The sequence below is a fragment of the Cyprinodon tularosa genome, unplaced genomic scaffold (genome assembly GCF_016077235.1).
Source record: "Cyprinodon tularosa strain WSP-4 unplaced genomic scaffold, ASM1607723v1 ctg128, whole genome shotgun sequence".
In the NCBI taxonomy this organism is placed as follows: Eukaryota; Metazoa; Chordata; class Actinopteri; order Cyprinodontiformes; family Cyprinodontidae; genus Cyprinodon; species Cyprinodon tularosa.
Genome location: NW_024038092.1, coordinates 1 through 16369, shown reverse-complemented (window position 1 = coordinate 16369; position 16369 = coordinate 1).

The following is a 16369-nucleotide window of genomic DNA, read 5'->3' as shown; positions in this document are numbered from 1 at the left end:
AGCGATATTAATAATGTTTTTGAAAATTTCTACAGCCAGCTATACACATCAGAGTTAGACCCTGAATTGAAGAAATATGATGCCTTTTTCTCTAGGATCAACCTACCACAAATGTCGAACGATGAAAAGGAATTACTGGATTGTCCTATATCAGCGGAGGAAGTTAAAAATGCCATTAAATCAATGAGGGCGGGAAAATCACCTGGTCTGGATGGCTTTCCCTCAGATTATTATAAGAGATTTGTTGGTATTCTTGCTCCTATTTTGACAGAGGTTTATAAAGAGTCTTTTTCAGTGGGAAAATTGCCAAATACATTTAATGAAGCATTAATCTCCTTAATTGTTAAAAAAGATAAATAACCTGAGGATCCGGCCAGCTATAGACCAATTAGTCTTATTAATGTGGATTGCAAAATTTTGACAAAGGTATTGGCAACGAGACTGGAGAATCTTTTGACACATCTAATACACTCTGATCAAGTAGGCTTTATTAAAGGGAGAGCATCTTCCGATAATGTTAGACGTCTATTGCACCTGATGCAACTCAATTATAACAATAGTAATGCAATAGCTGCTATATCATTAGATGCGCGTAAGGCCTTTGATATGGTGGAATGGGGTTTTTTACACGACACCCTTAGAAAATTTGGATTTAGAGAAGGATTTATCAATTGGGTTAAGATAATATATTCGGACCCAAGAGCTGCGGTGATAACAAATGTAGTAATGTCACCTTTCTTTAAATTATCGCGAGGAACTAAGCAAGGAGATCCCCTCAGCCCACTGCTCTTTACCATATTTTTGGAACCTTTGGCCTCTGCAATAAGGAGTGAGAGTGGGGCTACAAGGGACGCAAGAAATAAACGTATTCACTACAAAATTGTACATAGGTATTATTTTACGCCAAGTAAGTTATGTCGAATGGGTTTAATAAAGGATAACAAATGCTGGAAGTGTAATAAAGAGGTTGGCACATTTCTCCATGCATTATGGGAGTGTCCCTTGATAATGCCCTTTTGGAAAGCGGTCTTGAAAAAATTCGAGGACTGGCTTAGTCAACCCCTACCAGAGACTGCACAATTTTGCCTTTTAGGAGACAAGTCATTGATGCCAGAGGGCATCCCAAAAGCTGAAGGTAGACTAATGATGACAGGTTTTCTAGTAGCAGCCAGAATTATTCTTCGTAAATGGAAGAGCCCACATAGACCAGAAATCAAGGAATGGCTTCAACTTATGTCAGAGACAGCCAGAGATGGCAAAAGTACTCACTTTCTGTACTTGAGTAAAAGTACAGATACTTGTGTTAAAAAATACTCTGGTAAAAGTGGAAGTACTGATTAAACTTCTTTACTCAAGTAAAAGTAACAAAGTACAGGCTTGTAAATTTACTTAAAGTATAAAAGTAAAAGTAGAAACCACTTTTTTCATGCCGTTGCCTACATTTTAAATGGATGTCTGCCAATAGGACTAGATCTCTGTTGTGTTCATTTTCAATCATCTCGTCGTCCATGCTACTATGCTAACGCCACCGCCACCAAGCAATGATTTGCCGCCAATGAATACCGCCGAATCTGTCGATTCATCTTGTAGTGGTGCGTCAAATGCAACATAGATTCCCATCCAATTAGATTGAATTTGGTATTGATGGCGTGAAAAATAATAACGGTAACTCCATTGAAATGATTCAAAACTAAAGTAACGAGCCAATTTTTCAAAATGTAAGGAGTAGAAAGTACAGATATTTGTGTAAAAATGTAAGGAGTAGAAGTAAAAAGTCACCATAAAAATAAGTAGTAAAGTAAAGTAAAAATATCAGAAAAATCTACTTGAGTACAGTAAGGAAGTATTTGTACTTAGTTACTTCCCACCTCTGGAGACAGCTGCTTATGAGGTCATGATTTCTAGGGTGCAGAAAGAGCCCAGTGAGGCTAGCCAAGCATGGGTATATTTTGACTACAATGTTGGTAAAAATTCTTAGGGGATTTGGGGTGTGATGTATGCTGTGGGTATGGATATGTGCATTTTTATGTCTATGAATAGGTAACTGATAAGTGCTGTCATGTTCTGTGTTGCTGCCGATGTTAATGTTTTTGTTGTTGAATGTCCTATGTTTGTAACTGTGTTATAAAAGAAAAATAAATAAAAACTTTAATGAGAAAAAAAAGGGAGTTTTTCCTCTCCACTGTCGCTACAAGCATGCTTAGTGTAAGGGATTGCTAAAAGTCAATGAGTCGATTTAATCAGCTGGTTTTCCTTAAATACACTGTTAAAGTTTTTTCAACAGTTGCAGCTACAGCTCACACTGTATGAAAAACCACAGGATTTCGTCGTACTGTGTGAGTTCACAGCTCACGTCAGTTCAAAGCTCACACTGTGCAGGCCGACACTCTGATGCAATCTACCTGCTCACACTGTATGTCTAAAAACCACGTGGGACTGAGCTCCGCAGTGAGATGGAGCTACTCAGACTCCTCTACCCTGAAGCCAAACCAGTAGAAGAGGAATATGAAGCTCACTAGAGTGAAACGTTCTGCCTTGCTAATTTGGGCTGAAAGCCCTAAAAAGAAAAGGCGATGAGATATTCAGACAAAGACATGGCTGAGAAAAAGTGGCTACTGCAGTCTGACAGTTTCACAGAAAGAAGAATCCTTGTTTGCCCGCTGAGTGATTTTCCCTCAACGTTCGAGTGAATCGTCCAGCATATGCCAAGGTTTAGATAGAAAACTCTGAATCAATCTGACTGATGATCTGGTTGATCTCTGTAAAGAGCCTTGAGATGACATGTTGTGGATGGGCGCTATGGAAATAAACTCAAATGAACTGATTTTTTTTCTCATTTTAAATGTAAATTGTCTTTTTCCATTGGCAAATGGTCTTACCTCCTCAATTCCTGAACAAATGCAGTAATTTTAATGAAAAAAATGTTTTATTTAGATTTTTTCCAGTGCATGATCCTGAGAGGAGGGCTGTTGTTACCAAAAGATGCTTCAGCAGAAAGGAAGCTCACAGACTGTGGCTTCAGACAGGAATTTCTCACGAGGCCAAACCAACAGGAACACAGTGACCCCTGAATGCATCATGTTGTCCTACGCCGTGATGTAAAGCAAACACCTCACCCAGCAGCCAATTTGCACGCTATGTACATAAAGCTCAGTTACACCCAGGGTGTGAGGCCATTTTAACCAGCAGAGTTGCATAAGCTGCCTCTGTGTCTGCTGACCCTCCCTCACCATGACTGAAGGTGGGACACTTGGACAGCTGCCTCTGACACCATTACTGCAGTCATGTCAGCAATGCTGGAGCGGAGCCAGCTTCTCCTTTATATTACCAGCCCTCCTGTGGACCCCCCCCCCCCCCCCCCCCCCCCCCACCCTCTGGCACCGTTACCGTTTTAATATACATATCAAAAACTATCAGGAAATAAGTAAACATTTCTTAGCCGTATCTACGTTTAATTTGATTAGATAAATGAGATGTTTTACCAATTGAATTAATTTTTTTACTAATTTTATAAGATAATTCGATAATATATCCGCTTGTTCCATTGGCAAAGTGGATCATTAACCTCATTTCAAGAAAAATGCACTGATTTTAAGAAAGAAATACTGATTTAGATTTCACTATTTTTGCAGTGTAAAGATAATATCCAGAATTAAAGATCAACATTATCCCTCACAGGGTTCCCCTCAGTGGTGGGCCTTTATCAGGGGATGATGTTACCTCCACATGCTGCACCCTGACAGGCTTTATTCAGCAAATAGCTGCTGAATCAGTGAGAAGCATTCAGGGCTTCACTCCTGTCTTTGCTAGGATCCAGTAAAAAAAGAAGATATTTCAAGGCGTGTTTGTAAAACACAGATCGCTTCCAGCAGTGGGGAATTGAAACTGTGAACATGAGTGGAGCTGAAACCAAATACTGGTTCTGAAGTTTTCAAATTAACACTTTCCCTCCTCCAGCCCCAGACGTGCTCCCCAGCGAGCCGCTGGGATGCTGTAAGGCACAGTTTAAGCATGTTCCTCGTTCACAACCTCTGGCCATAACAGCAGAGTCCTGGATGGTTTCTGCTCCAACATTCATCGGCTCCAAGCAGACCGCAAACATAAGCCTGAGGAGATGATGATGATGATGATGTTGATGAAGGCTTTTTACCTTACTTTTGTTTTCCAAATTCTCTGTCTTATACAGTAAAAATGACCAGTCCTTTAAAGTCGGCATTCTGTGTTTACTAAAATTTAACATTATTAATGAGATGTTTTGATGGTGCACTGCAAAACAATAAACATCTAAATATGTAAATTTTTCTTGAAATCAGTGCTTTGTTTCTGGGCCTGAGGAGGTAGTGAGACACTTTGGAATCTGGTCGGAAAATTTAGATTTACCTTATTTCATATATTAATTTATCCTATTTTCTCCCTATAAACGTTTTCACTCAGTCTGTTTCACCTGCAAGGCCAAACAATTCTCCTGTGTGAGGGTGTTTGTGGACCAGACATAGCTCCTTCCCAAAACAAGCCAGATTCTTTCTCATGGTTTATTCATAACATGTAACTGTCAACCAAAGTGTCTGTAATTTTCACTCTGACTACTTTCCATTGTTGTAAATAAAGGGGAACACAATTCAATTCAATTTAATTTATTTCTATAGCACCAATTCACAACACACGTCATCTCAAGGCACTTTCAGTTCAACCAGATCATCCAGTCAGAACAAAGTTTTCTATCTAAGGAAAACCAGTTAATTGCATCGATTCAATGACTCAAATGCAATCCCTCACACTAAGCATGCTTGTAGCGACAGTGAAGAGGAAAAACTCCCTTTGAACAGGAAGAAACCTCCAGCAGAACCAGGCTCAGTGTGAGCGGCCATCTACTGAGGCCCACTGGGGTTCAAGGAGACAGAAGCAGAGATAAGATAAAACACACTCTGGCCAGGCAGAATGGGGCTGAATCCAGAGCAGTAAGGATCTGTATGATGAAGCTCTCTCTCTGCATAGATATGAAAATAGCAGACTGAGTGAAATCCATCAATCTCTGTTTATTTAACTAGGGAGAATAGGTCAATACTTTTTTTCCCACTACAGGAACAAGAAAAATTTCTTTTAAAATTAGAAAAAAAAAATTACATTGTCTTATTTCCAGTGCATATTATGTAATTATCTTATCTTAAGAGCAAAAATGCTAATTCCATTGGTAAATCATCTTATTTACCTGCTCAAATGAAGGGTAGATACTCTTCATTTAAGACATTTTTACTAATTCTAGATCCTTTCTGCAGTGTGGTTGAAACCCTTTTTTACTGCCTTTTCATATATATATAAACGCTCCTTTGAAAAACCACAGATTTGTTCAATCTAGTGAGAAAAACTCCATGATTTTCTCCACTCCCATGAATCTGAGCATGTTTTCTCCACCATAGACTGGGTCCTGATTGACAGTCCATCTGTCCCAGAACCTGGGCCTGGAGCAGCGCTGCTTTATTCAGTCTGTTGGGGTTTTTTGTGAGCTGTGGAAGATGACAGGATCTGTTATTTGTGGGACTGTGTTGGGTTCTGATCTTGTCGTTGCCATCTATCATAGAAGCATGACTCCTTGTAATTACATTATCCACAGAAGAACATCTCCCCCTGAACTGGTCCTCCCGCGTGTCACTTCTATCACCTTACATCATTCCAAGCCACCGTCCCTATCATGTGCCTCTGTTTAGACCCACCATTTGCCGCCTGAATCAGCGCTCTGCTATAATTGGATACCCTGAACCAGGGACTCCGTTCCTACTGCTGTGAAGCAGGAACTACGCCTGGATGTGTCCAGCCTAAAACAGAGGATTCTAAAGGTAAACTGCTATTCCAAGTCTCTAATAAACAAAGTGCAGGGTGTCATAAAGCCTGTGTTGTTACCTGAAGTTGCCTTGTTAGCTGAACAGGTAAAACATTCAACTTATCTGCCAAAACCTTTCATTCCTAAAGAGTAAAATCATCCCAGACTGACATGAGGTAAAACAATCCCTTTGGTATTCATTTCTCCCCCTTTAGACGGTCATAAAAATTCCTATCATAAAGTCAGAAAGGCTAAAAGTGAGAATATGTGGAATGTCAGAGTGGGGAGGGAGAGGGGAGAAAACGGAGCCAAGAGGGTCACATCATTTCACACGGAGCCGAGTGTACACAGAGGAGAACCTCCATGTGATGAAGTCAGGGCTGTTCGATCCCTGTTTCCACCTGTTTGACTCTTGTTACATCGACGCTCGGCCCGTCAAACGGTACAATAAAACCTATACGGTGCGTCTGTAGAGGATTCTGGTTTCCACAGGGATCTAGAGATGGTGAAGAATAAGCAAAAGAAGCCGTCTCTAGGGACGAGAACTGATCTCAAAAGAGCAACTCATCGGTGAGTAATGGACTCATCTTAAAATGTGTTTCAGATCAGATTATTTTAGAAAGAAAGTGGCATTAAAAGGTTCCTCGTGTTTATTGAGGTTTCACAATATGTTGTGTCAGCTACTGTATAATGGCGTATTGGCAGCGTTTTGGTATAAAAGGAGGAAACTGTTGGTTCTCCTCCAGACTTCATCCCCATCATGGGGGGGGGGGTGGTAAACAGCAGCTAGGTTAATACTGCAATCAAAGAAATCTTTTTATGCAGACCGGGCACCTCTGGTCGCATCACCGCCCCCCTCAGGACACTGGGCAGTGCATCATTTCATGGGCATTACGCTGCTGTGCGTTATGAAGAAGTTAGACTGTCGTTGGACAGAAGTTCTGGACTCGTTATGAATAATCTATGCATACGGCCAAAACTGAAAAAAAAGTTCATAGAAAGTTCAGTGTATGCCTGCGTTTTAGGAGATTCTGGGACATCTGGCATACGCTGGCTAAATCAGCAAGGTGTGACGGGGGCTTAAAGGAAAGGATCTGCAAAATAAGGAGGAATGACCTCAGGTGACCCAACCATGTTTGTAAGCCTCTAACCCACATTCAGAACAGGAAGCAACACTAAATCCTAAATGTTTTATTGTGATGCCTGGTTCCATGAGGAGACGGATCACTATGAGAGAATAGGTGTGATGGGCAGAGGGAATAGTTGGGATGAATATTGGGATAAACAGAGCTTGACATATGTGTCTGTAATTGATGCTTGGGGCCGAGGAGGAGTTGGCAGAATCCAGGGTCACAGGTGGTGAGTCTGATCAGAAAGTTGACGGTGGTGCATCAGAAGCTGGACAGGCGGGTCTGGAGGTTCTGAAGGAGAGAGGAGACCTGATGTTGCTGGTTCAAGGCACGAGGATGGTTTGAGCAGAGAAATCAGGAACCATTTCTGAGAGACGGGGAGAGATGAACTTGTAGTATAGCTTGTGCTTCCACATGTTAGACTCTCTGATGTTGAAGGACTGGAAGCCAGCTCCTTTTAAGCTCCAGCTAATCAGCTGAGCTTGATCAGAAGCTGGGGTGAAGGAGCATATTGCTCAACTTCATCATCCAGGGAAATCCTGCAGCTTTGTGGGAGAGAAACACCAAGATAAAACCAAGGAACCTCTGGAGCTGAGGAGTTTGCTGTGAGAGAGAGCATAAACAAAAAAATTAACTAATACATAATGTAGAATTGCAGATTAGAAGTAGAATAAAAGAGGATAGTGGAAAGGGGTCCCTATGTCCTCCAGCAGTCTAAGCCTATAGCAGCATAACTATAGAGATAGCTCAGGATAACCTGAGCCACTCTAACTATAAGCTTTATCAAAAAGGAAAGTTATAGGCCTAGCCTTAAAAGTCTCTCCATGGGTCTCAGGAACAAATCAATTTAATCTCAAGGCACTTTACAGAGATGATTCAATCAAGTCATTCAGACAGCTTGGTTTAAAGTTTTCCATCTAATTAAACCCAACTGATTGCAACGAGTCATTTACTTTAAATGATTTTCTTCCCTGGATGAGCATCTAGTGACAGTAGATAGCCACTTGTTTTGTTTTACTGACTTTGCAGCAATCTCCCACACCAAGAATGCACATACGGACAGGACGAAACCTCCGGCAGAGCCCAGCCCAGGGGAGCGGCCTTCTACTGTGACTGATAGGGGATTTTAGAATACAGAAGAACCATACAGGCAATGGTCCAGAGGCACTTTCTATGTTAGAGAGGGTAATGGTAGACGTTCTCCACAGGTGGCTCTGTCTAGGAAAGAAAGAGCTGATCAGATGAGCTCTGAGCCGTTTTATTGTGACAAAATGATGAAAGAGAACACAAACAGTTGGTCACAGTAAAAGCTGAGCCGATATCAATGTCTAGGAGAGACTAAACACTGAAAGATAAACGCACCTGTCTCATCTATAACTCGTACTTGTTGACAGCAGCAGACCAACTCCTGCCTCCCTCTACGACAGTGGCGCAGCTAAATAGGGTAACAGGCCAGATGTACTACGCCAAAAAAAAGCAGAGAAAACAAAGTAAAAATTTGAACTCATGCATAAAGTAGAATTGGAAATAAGAAGTAGAATTAAAGAGAATGATGAAAAGTGGTGCCTGTGTTCTCCAGCAGTCTACGCCTATAGCAGCATAACTATAGAAATAGGATGGAGTCACAGCCAAACAGGAAACCACCAGATGAAGCTACTATAAGAAAAAGCAAAGAGAGCATAAGATTAGAGATAGAACTAACAGATTCTACTGAGTGAGAGAATAGAGATAGAATGAAGCAGAAACAGTTTTTTATTTAATTCATTAAACATAGAGAGCTTATCATTGCAGTTGATCCCATAAGTTTCTGCAAAACTCACCTCAGTAGAGACTGTCAACAGTCCGTTGAGGCATTTGTCACCTTAGGAAGCTGTTATCCTAAGACAACTTCTTAATCTCAGCACAGTGACAGAAAGTTATTGTTGCTGGCAAATGCTTTGGATGCACTTTAATGACCTCTGAAAGCCCAGTAGTAATCAGAACCTGCTGGGAGGACGACGATCAAATAAAGCCTAACACTGCTGAGTTTAAAATCTTAGTCCGTCTCTGGTTCTGATTTCTACATTTTCACAGTTAAAATCAGATGTCTGTGTATGTTGTGAAGGTGTTTGGTCAGTAGCGGTTTTTGCAGCGGGAAGTGATAACGCCACAAGTCCCTCTGCCTCTGAGTGGGAATACCCCATAGCTGATCTATGCATGTTTGAGAAGGAATGCAAAGCTGAGCTGCTGCAGGACCTTTACAGCAGCATGATTTCCACTCAGCGGTTTCTGAATATAAATGCAGCACCGGATGCTGTTTTTGAAAAGTTTTGTGTTGACGATTTAATAAAAAGATCATCTCTAAAGATACTCATGGCTAACTGCCCCAAGCCCACCTAATTATAGGCAGACATGTGTGAAGCACTGTGTGTGATCTATCACCCTAAGTGGCTCTGGGCCATGACACAATCTACCCTCACTGTCCTACTTCTATGTCATCATTTCTATTCTCATAGTATTTGTGTGTGTGATTTCTGCAGATAAACAGAAAAGGAATGAAAAGTTTTGCCCCATTCTTATTTCTTTACAGAGCCTGAATTCAGTCAAATCAAAGTTATAAAATTACTGAGCATTCATGATTAAATGTATCTTTATGTTATCGGCATGCTGCTTCTGAAGGGAATATCTATTAATATTATGCAGCGGCCTAGCCACAGTCCTGACTTGAAAAACACTCTAAGAACTAAAGATTAGGGTGATGGCAAGAGGCGCTCCAACTCCAAACCATTCAGGCTTACCAAACCAAAGGATGCAAGCAAACAGCTGCTTAGCAATAAAAAATTATTTATTATTTATCTTTTGCAGATTGTTTTATATTATAGATTATTATAGATTGTTACTATTATACTATTACTATTATAGATTGTTTCACACCTAGAGACGTCTTTCTATGCATTTGATCAGATTGCTTTAACTTTTCATTTTAGAGGGGACATACAATGGTGGATCCCAGCATGCTATGTCTGTGCATACTTTTCAGATAGAAAGGTTACAATATTGTAACTGAAATCCCTAAAAAAGTTCAGATGGATGTGCTTCTGCAGCAATAAGGTAATACCCCAGCATGAGTGTCCTGGCATATTCTGGGAACATTGATAAACACAGCAGCAGCTCCCAACTCCTTCCACATGGCTTTCTGGCAGCACCAGGCCCTGTGGCATTTCCACAGCCCTCAATGGCAGCTGGATAATGTCTCAAGTCAAATAATCATCGGCTCCAGAGGAATGATGGTGGTATATCATGTCCAGAGAAGCTGCTGCAAACGAAGCAGGCGCCATAAATCACAGACAGCTTTATGATGAGCGGCCACTGAGGGGTGTCCTGCTCCAGCGTTCTTAGATGTCATAAGACACAAATCACAGCGGGAGCCTGACCTCACATGTAGAAAGGATCAGACTGTTAAGCATAAGGATTTCTTTGAAGGTCAGAAAATGCTAATTTACTGAAGGAATTGACAAAGATAGAGGAACTAACAATGCATCAATAAAAAAATAAAAAAAAAACGAAGTAGCATTAAATACCGGTGGAGGAGAAGAACAGATAATCTTTTTCTACTGGAAAACAGTTTTAATTTCCACCTCTTCTTGGCTACAATAAAGAGTTATTTTACTGGTGCTAGGAAATCAGCTTTAATGTGGATTGTTTAAGCTGTTATTGTTACAGTTCCATTGTTGACGATATTACACCATCGTCAAACTAAAATACAACATAAACTTCAATGAGTGCTGAGAATAAAATGACACAAAAAATTATGTAAGACATACTGTGCATGAGCATGACCCATGTACGGAGGCCTTACTGTAGTCCTCGATGTGGGTGACCCGGGTTCAAATCTGGCCTGTGCTGCTTTGCTGCATGTCTCATCCCCTTTCCTGTCTGCCTACTTTCAGAAAAACAAGCCACTAGTACCTTAAAAACTCAACAACAACAAAAGATGGAAAACATACCTTGCTGGATGAGCCTTACCTATAGGTAGAAATAAGGTCCTTATAAATACTTTGGGTATTAATGTCAAGTGAATAAATCTTTCCTGTGCTATTCCCACACTTGAAGGCTTGTATCAAGCTGAACATTAAACTGGGTTCCACTCAATCACCAAACTGTTGTTTCATCTTTTGCTTTTTTATTTTTCTTCTTGTGTTGTTTACAGTAAATCATTAATCAAGCAGGTAAAAAACCTTAAAAATACCAAACCAAACAAAGCATTTACCATATCGCACTTTGTAATAGTCAGTTCTGAGAAATGTATCACTAAATATATTTATGAAAATAGACTATTTTTTTACCTTTAAGTTAAGACAATTTAGTTTTTAATTATCATAAAAATTAATAAAAAAATAATAAAGCATTTTAACAACAGAAGTGTATTAATGCCGGTTATTGAACCCCATAGATTACATGAATTCCTAAATAGTAATAGTAAATAACCAGTCAGTGATTTTTAGCACGTGTTAAATATGCATAACACAACCTATGAAGTTTCATTTTAGTTGTGGAATACTCAAAGTCTGTTTTAATCACACGCAGGAAGAAAGATGCACAAATTGCTCTGTGCAAAAGTGTCACAAACACATTAAGTTGGACCGTTTCAACCACAACACCAAACAAATTACTGAAAAAAAGTTACGCCAACATTTCCCCGACTAAATAAAACAAGCTTCAAGTAGCCTTACAAAGCCAACATTTTCACGATGAACCGAGTGAGTATTTACAAGCTTAACCATGCTACAAACTAGGGGTGTAAATCACATCCATCATGGCGATTCGATTCAGTATCGATTTCCTGACCCAACGATTCGATTATTTTCGATACTTAAGAATACACCACGATTCGATTCGATTAATCGATTAATCGGTTAATTTTTTTTTTATTATTATTATTTTTTTTTTTTACACCTTACAGGCTAAACAAAGTTTCAAGTTTGAAATAAATCAATGAAAGCTGTAATATCATTATGCATTTTCTTTAGAAACAACAGCAAATAACAGAAGTAGAAAAGTTGCATCAAAAAATACTGCAAAAATACTGCACAATATCAGTGTAATGAGTTCAATGCAATACCTCGGCTCCAGAGAAACTGTCCAACATATTTTTTTTAGAATGTAATAAATATATTCAGGAAAGAGAGATGTTGTGTAGAGAGTTAGACAGGAATAAAAATAAACTAGATATAAGGGAATTGTTTCAAAGGTCATCTGGGGATGTAGTTTTTGGTAGTATTTTTAATTTTCTAAGAAGAACGTTTGTCTGGTCCATACTCCATTCTGGAAGGTGGCGGTAATGCACCTATAAGTTGTTTGCCAACCGCCATTAAAAAAAAGAAGAAGAAGAAGGCTCCAGAGTGTTGCGTCACCGCCCCTTGAGAGACGCTCCGCTGCACCTCTCCCAGATTGTAGCTGACCGCAAACAGTGCATCAGACAGGAGGTCGGCTTGTTTTGTTTTTATGACCGAAATTGCGGAAAAAAACTCGTGAAGTTTGACCCGCTAGAAGAGCGAGGTGCGCGAGAACGCTGGGAGCCTTTTTCCAGCTGAATCTCCGCTCTTTTTGCCCTCATGTCCCTTCGTCGTCGGACTAAACTCGCCCCCACTTCCTCATCGCCTCGGCCGTATCTAGACCCACAGCGTGTAGCCCAGACCACGCTTCAATACTGAGCATAATTTAAAAATGTCTGTGTGAAGCTTGCTGCAACAAACTGCTGTAAGAGTATAACCAGGAAGCGCGGTAGGAGGGCAAAATAGGTTTAGCGCCACCGCAGCACGGGAGGATTACGCCCAGGAGCAAATGGATAAAAATAGACCGGAGGGGGAAAAAAAAAACATTAATCGATTATCTTGCGGACGTGTCGATGCATCGGATCGTCGGCTTTTGGATCGATGCATCGATACAAAACGATTATTATTTACACCCCTACTACAAACGCATACTTGTTGCTCACGTGTTTAACTGAGTGAACCTTGTTTAGGCTAGATTAATTTAAAGTTGGGGATTTGAATCTGAATTTGTGAAAGAGACTCCAGGTTTACTTTCTGTACATAAATGTTGCCCTCTGAGGCTTTGTGAAGGTAAATCTGTGATTTCCATGGTCCAATACTGTGTCACAAAACTAAAAAAAATAATGTACCAGTTTAATAATGGACAGTCTATTAGTCAGCTTTGTATTTTTTGAATATATGCAAACTACTTATTTTCTGAGAATGTGTTGATTTAAGATCAACTATGCAAATGAACAGACATCTAAAAAAAAGTAGACTATATTATATTGTTTTCCATGTGAATCCCAGATTGTTAATTCTTCTTTGCCTTTTCTAAAAAGTGCTTTAACTCAGTCCTAGCTGTCTTTATCCATGCTGGGTCAGATCCTGACATTTAAAAAATGAGGCAGGGAAAGTAGGATAAAGCCTTAACCTCGCTGCATGCAGTTAGCCAATCCTTGTAGCTAAACCAGGTCCTGGAAAAAGAGCAATTGAAGCGGCTCCATCTGTCTTTGGACTGCTGATTAATTTTGATGTTTGGCTGATCAGGTCCAAACAGTTTCAGCTTCTCTTGGTAAGGTTGCTTTAAGGGGTTTCACTTCCGTGACTCGACCTTTCAATCATCCGCACTACAATTGTGACGATAGTTCCTGTCATCTAAAGCCGGGCGTACACTGTGTGATTTTTTCAGTCATTGCACGCTGCTACAGCTGGGTTTCGCCGTACAGTGTGAGTTCACAGCTCATGATGTATGTGCAACAGGACGCTCTGATGTGATCTACCTGCTCACACTGTACGTCCAAAAACCACGTGGGACTCGGCTCCGCAGTGAGATGGCGCTGCTCTGACTTAGATCCGGAAGCTAAACCAGTAGAAGAGGAATATGAAGCTCACTAGAGTGAAATGCGCTGCCTTGGCAATTTGTCTAATTTTGTGCTGAAAACCCTAAAAGAAGACACAACGTATTTGGACAAAGACATGGCTGAGGAAACATGGCTACTACGGTCTGTCAATTTTACAGAAAGAACTCCATTTCACTCATTGCAACCCAGTCATGTGTCTGTGTTTACATCTACCCATGACCACCTTACGACAGTCGACTGAAAATAAAACGTTTGATTTTCTCCCGACCTCACGATTCCTGATGGAGATGTGGACGTGAGAGGCTGATCACCCCTTGTTACCCCCTGTACACTACACGATGCACGATCGGGCTGAAAGTCGGGACGATCGGAAAATTCTTGTGTTAAAGATGAGGAGGATTTGTCCCCTTTGGTTCTGACAAAGGCTGTAGCGCCCCAGGGGCCTCCTCACCGGTTCTTTACATGGGAGCAAGTTATTTACTAATCTTAACTCAAACTGGGTAAAACCATATAAAAAACAGGAGTAAAATGACAGAGTTTATTCCAGATCAGGTCGTTACAGGACAGAGAAAATGCTTAGAGCTTGCACAGCTGTGAGCTCAAAAATCACGTCCGCGAGCGTCCGGCAAAGTTTGAGCCCCGAACAACGTCATCTCCTGCTTCTTATAGCTCATGGGTCTATGTGTTGCATCATGTTGATGTTTAGCTGTCCGTATCAGAAACTGACACGCCATCCATGTCTTGAACTTCATGCAGGTTGCTCCTATGCTTCAGGGTTACAGATAGCTATCCTCTATCAGACCAGCTCCAAGATGTTCCCATATCCTGTGTATTTCTAAAGACACGAAGGCTGTCCTGATTAGATGACCTCCGTACACACAGTGACATCCACAATGTGAAGGAAGGCCTTCTACTCTGTCTTAATCTGGCTAACAGAATAACAATGGACATGATGTATAAAGAATAAACCTAACACTTGCACGACTGGAAATTTGCCCCGTAAAGGGCAACAAATTGCACAGCGTAAGCCCGTCTTCAGGGCACAGGTCTCGAGCGCCCAGAGCTCTCCTATACCTCACCGAAATACTGATCACCGATGCCACAAAAAATCAAATGATGCTTTACTTGTCATTAAAGATTAAATATTTATTTTGCATATCTAAATATATATATATATATATATATATATATATATATATATATATATATATATATATATATATATATATATATATATATATATATATATATATATATATTTTATAAAAATTGAAATATTTTAATTTTATAATTTAATTTTGATTTGTCTGACTGCTGTCACCTTCTGACAATCGTTGTTCCTCCAGTGCTATTAATGGATGAGTGAATGAATGAAATATAAACATCAGAGGATTCTTTATGCCAGGTTCACTTAGATGACTGAGTTTGGTGTTTCTCTTCCATCCATGGTGTTACTGCCAGCTCATCTGTTTTGTTTCTCCCTTCTACATATTTTAAATATAGAAAATGTTTTTCTTCTTTAAAAGAGATATATGTGCTGGGTGTGATGTAACAACAGCCTATTATAAGCGAGAAATAAAATACAGATGTTAACTTTTCATGAGAGACGGATCTGATCTTTAACATCAAGCTCCGAGGAAATTTAGAGGGAAGAGTTGGTCAGGCAATCCAGCTTTACACGTTTTCCATCAGATGTAGGTAAAATCAAAATAGAGTAGAGGAACCAGACCCTTTAAACAGCATTCTCATCATTTCACATCTCTAAGAACAAAACAGCTACAAAACAAGGAATTACTAAAAGTTGGGATTCGCTCTTTCTGATTATTTTGACCTAAAAGAAATTGACCTCAGAGGCGAACAGCATCCAGAACCAATGATTAATCTGCCCTTAAGAGACATACCAGCAATAAAATGTTTAGTACAGTAAGTCTGAAGACACGGAGAACAGGCCCAGAAACAATGTGACCTTTACTGCTGGAAGAATCTATTTCAAGCAGATGGCCATAATTTTGGCATCTGGAGCTCGCAAGCATTTGTTTTACTGTCTATGATATTAAAAGTTGTTGTGACAGACCGTCCCATTTTTTTTGACTTGGGAACTGGGACAAATTTTAAACAGGAATAAATAGTTACCACATGTCTTATCTGGATGTACAAAATGTCCCTTAGCCACAATTAGAGTAGGCAAACACTAGACAACGAGGCTCACAGCGGCTTTCAGAGGAACCGAACGTCACTATGGCTTCTAGAGGTACTACACATCACTATGGCTTCTAGAGGAGCCACACATCACTATGGCTTCTAGAGGAACCACACATCACTATGGCTCTCAGAAGAACCACATGTCACTATGGCTTCTAGAGGAACCACACGTCACTATGGCTTCTAGAGGAACCACACGTCACTATGGCTTCTAGAGGAACCACACATCACTATGGCTTTCAGAGGAACCACACATTACTATGGCTTCTAGAGAAACCACACATTACTATGGCTTCTAGAGGAACCACACATCACTATGGCTTCTAGAGGAACCACAAATCA